Here is a 12,632-nt window from a genome sequence, read left to right as displayed (position 1 = left end):
GGGTTTCAAGTGAGTTCCCAACATTATTTTCTGTTTTGCATTTTAAAGCATTCATTAGTAAAGGGCTTTTGATCTTCCTTTGACTTTGACTGCTAAATGCTTTTCCTTACTATCTCTCTCTTATGCGGTTATATCTAGTCAAGTAAAACCATGCCAAACAACCTCCCAAAAGGTTTCTTAATAAAAGTATTTATAACATCGTTTAATTTATTGTTCGTAAGCCTCAACTTTAATAGCAAGAGCATACTGTTTTATTATTTGTTGAAATAGTCAAGCATTTTTCTTACCTTTCCCTGGAGGTTACAAATACCGTTTCATTAGTCCTAATGGTCATCAGCAATTTGATAGTTGAGTAAATTTATAAGAAATGCACAAAAAAGCACTTAGATATGAAATTTGAGAAGTTTGCTTGATTCGGTCCAAGTCTCTTTCTTTGTTCAACAAACAAAAGTCCCGAAGGCGTTGTTCCTTTGGGCGACTTTCACCTGCTGACGACACGAACGTGTCCAAAATGCGGGCTTCAATAATTTGAGGTGAGTTTATTATGCGGATAAACAAAATGGGTGACACCCGATTTTTGCTGACTCAGCATTAAGTTTTGCCCTCACACACTTGGCCATAGATATGGCCGAAAGCCTTTGGGCCATGGTCAACAATTGCCGGCAATCATCTAGGCAGTTACCTTATTACAACAACAATGAAGGGAAATAGGTTGGAAGGGGAAACTTTGGCCATAACGGGAGTTATCTGACTGTAAATACATAATCTGCTGGCTGGCCCAAAGTGAACCCGTTGACGTTGCAGCTTTCTGGTTCCCAAAAGATTTCAGACGGCTTGTGCACCTTGAATACGGATTTGCTTTTATTGCCACAGCATCCTGTTGCCCACTTCTGGGCACTGAGAAAAAATAAGTAACCAAGAGAAATGGTTTCTGATAATAAAAATAGATTTTGCTAATCTAAAAAAAAATATTGATAGTTAATAATAATAAAATAATAATGTATAAACATTTAATAGAGCCACAAATTTAAAGTGCAGTTACAATTTTACAAATAAAAGTCCAATTTTTGATATTATGACAAGGATTTATTTTTGATATAATTTTAAAGATGATTATTTTGGCGAGTTCTAGCTTTATTTCAGGTATACATATAAGGTTTATGAAAAGGGATCCCTTATTTAGTTTAGAAAGGCAGAAGCTTAAAATGTTGGTTTTGGAAACTTAATTTTTTTTAAGTGTCTTTTTCTCCTTACTTATTTTTTGTTGTGGGTTCCGCTTTTAGGGTTAAGCAGGTGCTTTATAAACCAAGCATCCAGGTGGGTGGCCTCTAACGGTAAATAAGGACAAATACCACGTAATGGGCAACCTGTGCGTGGCTGAAGCCCCATTGAGAAAAACTAGAGGGACAGGATCCCTTTACTCCCGTTTTGGGAAGGACTAAGGAGAAAGGCGATGGTAGGCTGTAAAATTTTCACCTTTAAATGTGTCCCCTAAGCGCAATCAAAAGATTCTACTCAGTCACATTTGTTTTGTTTGCGAGGTGAAGATGGCAACCTGTCGCCTGGATATTGCTTCCATATTCATAATTACTTAAGCGGCGTTACGATGTCAAGTCTGCCGACATCTTTAGTGGGTCGTGAAATATTTATTAAGTGGCCAGAGTGGAGTGGAGTTGTGAGATACTTTTCCCATAAATCTAACGCTTTTGCGTCGCCTTACATTTTGGATTCAGAGCAAAGTTCTTATGGCTTATTAAAGTGGAAAGTTTTTGATAGTTTCGGCTATGTGAAAGCTTGTTTTAGGAGGCGATTAGCTTGTGTGTTAAACTTTATAAATTAAATGAAGATTTTAAGTTTTTAATTGCGTAAATGTAATTAATTTGAAGTTTGAAAGTATAAAGAGTTAAGCTTTCTAAGTACTGCATAAACAATATGAATAAGATTTTGTGTTATTAAGGTTTTTATTGAAATGGGTAAGCCCAGGAATATAAAATGATATATTTGATGACACAATAAATGTTCAATTCAGTAGTGACACCATTTTAGAGCAAATAATATTTCTTAATTTAAATGTAAATCATATTTGTTACCGTTTTAATAAAATGTTTGCTTGGTGTTTATAAAATGTTTCTAGGTGTATGACTAGAAAAATATAAATTGCTGGTTATTGTCATTTTTGATGACATAAATGTTCAGACCCATTTTTTACATAACTGTAATACGGTAATTTAATTATCATACTATTATAATATTTTATATGCAAAGTTTGTTAAATAAAAATATTTACTTAAACAAATAGAGAAGTATACATTGTTTAATTAAAAATAAATAAATAATAAGAATATGATATTTTGTAAAACAATGGTGATTGTTCCTAAAAATGTTAAAACTGGTAACACTATAAATAAATCGAAAATTAAAATTAAATAAATATATATTATAATAAAAATATTATAGCCATATATCCCCACAATTTCAAGGAATTCCCAGTGCTACTACTCAAATATCAACTTTAACTCACCACAATGCAAATATGAATGGAATGATATATTTGATGACACATTAAATGTTCCATGCAATAGTGATATCATTTTAGAGCAAATAATGAATGGTAAGTTTTTAGATGAAATAATATTTGTTACGGTTTTAATAAAATGTTTGCTTGGTGCTTATAAAGTGATTCTAGGAAAATGTATGATTGGAAAAATAATAAATTGCTCATGTTAAATTTGTTGACATAAATGGAAAGCCATATTTTATTCATAACTATACAACTGTATTTAAATATCATTTTATTAAAATGTTATATACAAGTTAAATTAAATAATGAGATTTCCTAAACAAATAGGGAAATATAATAAAGAGTATATAATAATTTATTTTGTAAAATAATGGTGATTGTTCCTAAAACTGTTAAAACTGTTAACACAATAAATAAATCAACTAATAAACATAAAATATATGGTATAATAAAAATATTATAGCCAGGTATCCCCACAAATTCAAGGAACACCCAGTGGTACTACTCAAATATCAACTATAACTCACCACAAAGCAAATATGAATTGCCTTACGTAATCCACACCATCACAAGGGTACCAACAGCTAAGGCCGCCAAAATCACATAATTCATACATAACATATATAGGATAGCAGGACGCACATGAGCACACGTGAAAGACAAACAGAAAACATGGAGAAACTAGAGGAAAGCCCGGCCGACATATTGAAATTCATAACTACATACAGAAACCAATTACAATATCAATTTAAAAGGGATTAAAATGGCCCGGCCCGGGGCTTAAGCGACTCCCGACGCCACTCGCCTCCTAAAAGTGCCACTCCCATTGGCCATGGTCAGAATACGGAGCATTTAAGATTTGCTCCCTTGTAGAATTTGTGAAATTGCAAATTGTATTTGCCTGAGCCGTGGAGCAGCCGAAAGCCATGAACCCCAAAACTTTTAAATGAAATTCTGAGCCAGCAGATTTTCATAATAAATAACGAGTATTACACAAACATAATCAGGCATAATGCCATTGTGTAATGTCACAATATATTGTATTGACTCAGGCCGGGAAGAAAATCTCAACAAGTGGCCATCTTTCTGCCGACTCGGTGTGTATTTAGGCATAATTTATTTTGTTTGCTTGTTAAATCAAAAAAGTTGTACACAAAAGGGCGAAATTTATGGGCCAGCATTCGAGACCAGGCCAAGATGCAATTTGGCTAAGTAGAAATGCAGATTGAGTGCAGTCCGATGGTGTGCAAACAGACTAAAAACGTTAACTGCAGACGAGGCTAAGCAGCCCGAATGCATTAAATTTAAACGCTCGACTAAGCGATTTAATTTGGAAAGTGGCAAAAAGCTGGCCCAATCTTTCATCGTCCAAAAATCGCTTCCTGCTCCTCCTTGTCTTCATCCATTCATCGATTGGTCCATCCATCATGTCCATCAATGCCGGGTCTTAGCCATGTGACAGATAAATCAGTTAAGCATCGTCATGTCAAGTTAACAGGCGATTACAAGGGCTTTACCTGAACAGATACGTGGCTAAAGACCATTGCAAAAGGTCAGCAGGGTTCAAGGGGATGTTTTGCCAAAAATGTTGAAATCCTCTGTTTATACTTTGCTTTTAATTACATTTTTGATTTTTAACTAAATAGTCATAGTCTTATTATGATAAATCATTTTAAATTGTACACAGAGAGAAATATTCAAGTAAATTGTTCTTGAATTGAGAACATTCGTTCTTAAAAACCTTGTAAGTAAATTTTGGGTTCAATGTTCTCAATATCAGAATAAGTTTGAGTTTATCTAACAACTTTAGGGTATAGTTTAGTTGTTGAGATAAACAATGTAAACAATTCATCTTGATTCAAGCACATTTCAAAGATTATCAACTTAAAAAATTACGTTATATTTTTAAGAACATTTTTAACTTAGATGAGAACGTCAAAACTCCCTCTGTGCAACTATAAATCAAAAATTCATACCTTCAGTCAAAAACGTATTAAGCGCAAGAAATCTTTCATAATTATACTATAATATTTCAAATAAGATTTCACACCTTCCCAATGTTAATCAAATTAGCATTAATAGCTCTGTTAGTAATTCTCCCATATACTTGACATTGGTGAAATCGCATCCAAATTTCTTCCTTAAACAACTATTTACGTACACTTGTGGAAAAACCCCCTAGTCCCAATTAACTTAAGCAGATTTTGGTAACCAGAGGCGAGACCAATGCATCAAATTAACTGGCGTTTACAAAGGGCTTTCGACGCGTAACCAACCGATATATACAGATTCTGGGAAATACGATAGCCAATCGAGTGTAGGCGACGCAACAAGCAAATGACAATTGAAAGGATAACCAGAAGGACTGGGGACCGCAGCTTGTTGATAAAAGAAATTAAGCAGACAGCGAGTAAAAAAAAAAAAGGAAACACAGAAATAAAGGAAAGTTAAGCCCACAAGACAATTGACAATGGGTGGGCCTTTTGTAGGGTTGGCTAAAAGGGGGTCTTTTCGGCTGGGGATCTGTGGCATTTGTCTCGACTGTCTCGTTGACATGACATGGCGCGAATTGTGCGCCAGGATTGTTGTGCGTTCTGTATGCTGTGTTTTTGGTTTGCCAGTTGTCTGCCAGCAAAGTGAGCAACACGCGCCGATGATTATGTTGCCGCTGACAACAACCATGGGGCAACCAGCAACATCTGCAACAGCAACACCATGAACACCCCAGCAACATCTGCAACAGACTTCTCCGAAAAACGAAGCCATTTTCGGACTCCAGTTGGCGGCAAATGTTGTGTGGCACGAAGCTTTTCATTGACTAAAAGTGACGCATGCGCCGTTTGCCAAGCAACTTAGACTCCGATTTAATTTCAGTCCTCCGTCCTCAGTTTCAGTTCGTTTTTGTCACTCGTTTGTGCTAGACGGCACACGCGGCGTATGGGTAATTTCACTGGGTCCTCTAAGACTGTTTTATTGGATTTTGGCGCAAGAGGGCAAAAAAGCCGGCTAAAGTGTCCCTCGCGGGTGTGTGTGCGTGTGATGCCGGAAATACTTTGAGCAATCGAAACGAAAGAAAACGAAAAGAAAAAAAAGAAACCGAAACAAAAGCCTAAGCAAATTAACTTGGCCCATTCGTTATATTGCGAGCATTGTTCTAGTGGTTATTATGTTTGGTTTTTTGCCCAGACCCCCTGCCAACACGAAAGTAGGTTAATTGACGTGTGTTGTGGGCGTATCTACAAGGAAAATAATAAAAAAGTACCCACAAGTATAAAAACAAATACAAGAGCTGCCAGTAAAGTGGTCAATTGCCACAGCCAGAGGCCTCTGAACCCACTCGATAAAACAAGAGTGTGCAGAGCAGAAAGTCAAGCTAATTTAAGGTATGTCACATATATCAGTTTATTTTACCCGTTGTCATATTGCCTTTAATATAATTCTGAAAATGTATAAGTTTAATCAAAATTGTCCACATTGCTAATGGCTTCAATTTGATGTTTATTGCCGAGGCTCGGAAAAATTTACATAAATTCCCAATCAAATAGTTTCAATGCATTGCCAAATATCTATTGTTTTTTAGTTGAATGCATTTTAGGCCGATAATTTGTTTTCCCCTTGGCTAATTTTAATTAGTTTTTGATATGAGCGAGTAAAATGCAAAACGTGAATCAATGAATTGTCCATTATGTGCATCGATCAATGGAAATATATGGAAAAGGCGGAGAAAGCTGCAAATATGGAAATGATTTTGAAAGTATATTAATTTTATAAGTCGTTAAAAGTCACTCAATTTGGAATTATTAGTCAATCAGATTTAACCAAATACTTGTTTTTCTATTATCTTTTTTATGATAAAATTATACATTACATATTCTTTTATACCAAACTAAACTACTGGGTTTTATTAACTTAGTGTATTTCATCGAAATGTGGCTAAAGTTATTTTGAATTGAATTATATTTTGATTATAATTATGCGAAATTGAAAACGTTTTATTGTTTTTAAAACACTGTCTGACTTCCTAATTACCCTTCTAAAATAAATAGAGTTATCATTTATTGTTACATTGACACTACTGCAATTCAAAACAGAAAACATATAGTACAATTGGGAATTTCATTGCATAACCATGAATAAACATATGCAAAATAAACTTCAAACAAATGTCGCCGCCCAGGGTTTTAGGCCATCAAAACAAACACAAAAAAATGGGATAAAAACCGAAAAAAATTAAAATAAACAAAGTGAGCAATGTGAGGAAGTGGCTTCATGGGTCGGTTGCGTTTCGGTGCCTTAAAGGCAACTTTGTTGCACAAATTTATTAATTTTTTTCGCCGAGTGTGTGCGCGGTGTGTGTCAAATTTAAAAGCATTCTTTGTCGGTTGCCTTTGGACGGGCGATGTCCTGGCAGCTGGCTCTTTGTTTTATTATTTTGCGGAAGCTGCGAACCAACATTTATAAAAAGGTTTTCCTTGCTCGTCCTTCTACGTGAGCCACACACACACACAGCCACAACAAACACACCCAACCCACGCACATTGCTCTGCATTACCGTTATTTTATGACGGAAGTACATTTAAGCAGATTTTTTCTCACAGAACTCCCGCTCCCTTCAACCGAACTGGAAAAAAGGGCTGCCGAAAAACAAAAAAAATAAACTGGGCGACCGAGGAAATTTAAATATTTTCCTTTACGCTGTGCTTTTCATTTGCCCGTCTCGCTAAAATTTATGACCAACAAAATTGGAATATGCCCCAAACCAACAGCAGCAACAATAAAGCCGAAACAAAGTTCACTTCGATTGCCATAAAAAATAAAAACAAATTCGTAGGGTCCCTCACGACCAACGCCTTCGATGAAAAACAAGGAAGAACGCTATAGTCGAGTACCTCGACTATCAGATACCCGTTACTCAGCTAAATGGAGATATGCAAGCAGCAAAGCGAGATTAAAATGCGCCACCTACCGGCGGTATACAGATTTAAGCGTTATGGGCGTTAGAGTGGGCGTGGCAAATTTTTTTTTTGGACCAATCGATAGGTATTGTCGAGACCAATACATTTCAGTTAAAATTTTTTATCTAGCATAACAATTTTGGGCGTCACAGGTTTTCGCGGTTTGTGGGAGTTAGAGTGGGCGTGGCAAATTTCTTTTTGGATCAATCGATAGGTATTGACGAGACCAATACATTTCAGTTAAAATTTTTTATCTAGCATGAAAATTGTGGGCGTCACAGGTTTTCGCGATTTGTAGGCGTTAAAGTGGGCGTGGCAAACTTTTTTTTGGATCAATCGATAGGTATTGATGAGAACAATACATTTCAGCTAAAATTTTTATTCTAGTATCAAAACTGTAGGAGCCACAGTTTTGGGCGGTTTGTGGGCGTTAGAGTGGGCGTGGCACTGTGCTGAAACAAACTTGCGCTGCGTAAGAAGCTCAGGAATCTGCACGCCAAATCTCAATAGCCTAGCTCCCATAGTTTCCGAGATCTCAGCGTTCATCCGGACGGACAGACAGACGGACAGACGGACAGACGGACAGACGGACATGGCTAGATCGACTCGGCTAGTGATCCTGATCAAGAATATATATACTTTATGGGGTCGGAAACGCTTCCTTCTGCCTGTTACATACTTTCCGACGAATCTAGTATACCCTTTTACTCTACGAGTAACGGGTATAATAACCATCGAGGACTACAAGATAAAAATTTAACTACATAATATAACTTTAGAAAGTCCATATCGTTTATTCTTATTCTTAGACAATGAGATTTAATTATATTATTCTTAATTTATTCTGTATTATTTATGACAATTTATGAAACTTTTTTAGTTGAGTTGGCTTTCCCATAATAATATTATATCAAAAAGTATAGAAAGGGGCAGGATTGGTATTTTTATTTTGATCTTCAATATACTTTCCTCAAAACGAATGGTTAAAAATGTTTACCAATAAATATCCTATTCCACGCAAAAAAGAAAAACGATACCATAAACCAGATCCTCTTTAAATTCACTCCTCGACATCTCGTAGCCACATATTTCATTAATTGAAATTTAATACAATTACCAGGCGAATGTGTGGAAAGCCAAGTAAAAGTCGGAAGCCAAAACACACATAAATTCAGGACATACACACATTCGCTGTTAGGAGGACGAGGGAGATTCCTTGCCAAGTAAGTGACTCAATAAATAAATTTACTTGCCAACTTTTTGCCTCGTCGTTGTGGCCTTGGGGGACTGATTGTTGCTTTCTCAAGGTAGATTTGTGTCGGCAGGCTCTTTCCGGCGAAAGATCTGAGAAATACTGGGGCCGTAATATACAACACTTGATCGAGGGCGGGGGCATAAAGTTAAGTGAGCTTTGCTGGGGCAAGCGAAATAAATTTCAAGAATTAACCTAGATAAATGAGAATAAGTGGTGACACTTCTTTTTCACAGGCCTTACAATTGTTAATCAAAGAAATTGTGGCAAAAAGTCGAGATTTTTCACATCCTTAAGCAATGGTATATGTTTTGTTTTTTAAACATATTTATATGCAACATCTTTACTATTGTTTTGATAAATCTATATATTTATGTAATGTTCTGGGAAACAGAACAAAAAGATATTTATTTTCATATTATTAGATCGAAATATTTTCCTAAATCAACATGAAAATGGAACGAAATGGACACATTTAACTTTTTCAATTCCTACCATTTCGTTCTTACACAATTTTTAAGAACGAATATTCTCAATTGAAGTAAAATGTACTTGGTTTTTTTCTCTCTGTGTAGATTTGCAAGCATTTTCAAGCATTCTATAAAATAATTTCAATATTCAAGTTGAACATTTATTTAAGTTCTACGTTAATTATATTTATATTTTATTAAGTAAAATTAGTTTTCAGTTAGTCATACAATTGTCAGGTTTTTAAGATCACTAATTTGTGATAACGGCAAAATTAATATTTATCAATATCCGATAGTTATCCCAATATCCAGTACATAAATTTAATTAATTCAATCAAATATTAATAATGATTTAAAATCTCCGTCAAGAGTATTCACATTGTATTAAACTAAATTAATTTTCAACTTAGTTCCCAAACTTTTCACTTATTACTTATAACACGCTATGCATTATGATCTAATCTAAGCAAGGGTCGTAAAAAAGAATCCCCAAGAATGAGGACTTGAATTTGCACAGCATTAGCACAGACTGGGGGGAAAACCAAAAAAAAAAAAGAGAAAAGAACTGTAGCTAGGGCATTTATTAGGTAAGTGAGCTATTCAAAATCAAAGCAGCGGAAAAATCCGCGACGCAGAGGGTAGTGAATGGTGTGGCTGAATGTGTCCGCCGATTGTCAGGCAAATGTCAAGCTCAAGCTGCAGGCGACTTTCAGCTTGTCTCGCGTCTCGTTTTGGCCCTTTTCCCGCATTTCCCGCAGGTTTTCCCCGGCACCAGGCACTTTCACCTGCACCTGCAACAATGTGCAGACATTTATGGCACCAGATGCCGCCGGCAGCAGGCAAATGCCTTGCCATCCTTGAGTGGCATTGCGATGACATTTCCCTAGCATTTCCGTGGTGCGTTTGCCGGAGCGTTGAAAGCGCATTAGCTTTGTCATTTATCGTTGCATACTATCCGCCATCTTTGTTACCATTTCCATGGGGCTGAGACAACGAGGGCTTAAAGCGCACACAATCAGAGTTCAAAGACTGAAAGTCCTAACTTCAAGCTAACTTTTGCTATATTCCATTTGCCCCTAGCCCTTTGTTTGTTGAAATTTTACTCTAGTATAGAGCAAATTTCTGCAGGAATTTATGAAAGGTTTTCAAGAAATATAGTTAATTAATTAATTCAATAAAATCCATTCCAAATTGTAATTTAAGTTTGTGAAGTTCATATTTGCTGGTTAATACTTTAAGTATAAACAACTTATCGACAGCTAAACAAGTCAGATACTATAGATATATATTTAACTTTATATTGATTCAAAAACTACAATTTCGTAATAAGATACACAATTGTTTAAAGTTTATTCTTTTAAATAGTTATTTATTTCACAGATTTTTGAAAAAATAAAGCACAAAAAGATTTCATTAAAACGTATTTGCTGAATATTTTTCTAACATGAAATGGAAGCTTATTTGCTAAACTCGACGTTATACTTGGTTATAACATTTTTTAGCCAACACATCACAATTGCTCTTACTGAGAAGTAAACCTCGACCTTATAGGATTATACATTTTTGACTGGTTGTCAACGTCGTTTGAGGATGTCAGCTGACAATTCTATATATTGCACACACATCTAGGAATATGTAAATAATAAAGAACTACACATATCTAGAAACAAATAATACAGTTTCTTGTACTGGTAAGCAATTGGTAAGAAATACTTTGTTAAATATATATGAAAATAAATTTCCCGAGAGATCTTTAAAGCAGTATCCAAGAAATTGAAACTAAGTATTGTTCATTCAAATCTATAAACTCTTTAAGAATTTTACTGTGTGAAGTATTTGTAAAAAAATAATTCTTAAAATCATTATCCAAAAGTTAAAGCTAAATCTTGTTGTTTAATTAATTTTTAACCAAGTCTGCAATAAGCAGGTTGCATATAGATATGTTCAATATGCATTCGAGGGGGTTTCTTTGTGCCGTTGCTGTTGATGATGTGTGCTGGCATATTTTGCTTATCAAAGTGCCATTGACAGACAGGCCACCGAACAGAATGAAGCTTTTGGTCTGCGCAAAATGTCAAGGTTCCGCACGCTTCGTTGGCTGCATTTTCATAATGCATCAAGGCAATTGGCCTGTAGCCTAGCCTTAATTGAAGGCTTGAATTTTCAATTTTCAGGCATTCTAATTTATTTTATATGGACTAGGGTCTACCCCCCCTTTTCGGCATTCCACCTGTCGCCCCCTTTGTGCATAAAAAGTGTGAACAATTTTATTGTGTGGAAAATTTGCTTGCTCACATGAGACGGCGGGTGGAGCAGGAAAAAACTCGTGCATATTTTAAAAATGCCCGCATCACTCATACGCAGCGTTGCACGCTCCTTGTGGCCAGGATATTCCGTGGCAGCCGGCCAAGGTAACAATGGAAAGGTCGCATTTTTGAGGTAGTCGGAGTTTGTCTGGCTCTTTGTTAGCCTCTGCTTTTCCATTTTTGGTTTAGTCATTGTTTGTTTTAAACTCTTTTTTTTGAGCTTACTTAGCTTTTCAGATTGCTGTGGGTGTTTATGGAAATGTGTCAATTTCTGGCTTGCAGAAAGTTTTAATATGAATATGGATTGCCTTAGGAGCGGTGTGAAAATTATTAAAGTCAATTCATCTTTAGTTGTTGATTCATCAAACTATTTTTGTTCAGATACTTTTAAATATTTCCCCTGGTAGTTTTTCAATCATTTCCTTTTAAATCACCCTTTATGGCATAGTTTGGTCAACTAATCCTGCTGAAAATTCTTAAATCCTCTTTTTGGACAAAGCCCAAATCCCTTTCAATTGCCAACGAATCCCGAGTGCGGCCTGACAATTAAAACGCCCCGAAAAAGGGGAAATACGAGTGCTTAGAGCGAGAACCCCACTTGAATGCAGCTAGCCATGAAAGCGCGTTAAAAAAGCATTGCATGCACATGGCCGTTTTGTAGCCCCCGAAAGCCCCACTGCCCCATCAAATATGCATGTAAAACACCGCACAGCAGGCAGAATGGAGCGGGAGCAGCTCAACAATTTCGCCTGCGGACAAGGTCCGGCAAAAAATCGAGAAAAATATAAATCTTAAATGCCTTGACATGTGTTCACCGAAAAAAGCTGAAGCTTATAAAAAAATCAAGAAGCGAAAGGTAAACTGAAACTTCAAATACTCTTGCAGATTTAGAAGAGCTTAGCCTTGGTTAAAAATGGTATAATTCCGAAGGTATTTTATAGTTTTTCGCATTTGCGGTTTTACAAGCATAAAAATGTTGAGGTTTTTATGTATAGCTAGCCGTGTTCTTAATTCTCAAAATATTTTTTCAATCGAGAAAGTTCCGCCGCCTTTTAGAAAGGTTCTACCCCTACTTTTACACTAACTAGCTTATATTTCGTTTTAATTAACATTATGTGTACCAAAACA

The 12,632-nt window shown here is 35.8% G+C and overlaps 1 protein-coding gene across 1 annotated transcript in view; it reads left to right on the top strand.

Annotated features, from left to right (window-relative positions):
* Positions 1-5,424: 5,424 nt before the first annotated feature.
* The window catches only part of Ccn (cellular communication network factor protein Ccn), a 61,520-nt gene continuing 54,312 nt past the window's right edge, over positions 5,425-12,632 (top strand). The window contains exon 1 of the mRNA XM_036815135.3: positions 5,425-5,904. The gene's annotated coding sequence lies outside the window, so the exon portion shown is untranslated. The remainder of the gene's footprint in view (positions 5,905-12,632) is intronic.

Source organism: Drosophila suzukii, chromosome 3 (assembly GCF_043229965.1).
Source record: "Drosophila suzukii chromosome 3, CBGP_Dsuzu_IsoJpt1.0, whole genome shotgun sequence".
NCBI lineage: Eukaryota > Metazoa > Arthropoda > Insecta > Diptera > Drosophilidae > Drosophila > Drosophila suzukii.
The sequence above is the reverse complement of the archived record's forward strand: the minus strand, read 5'-3'. Positions and strand labels throughout refer to the sequence as shown.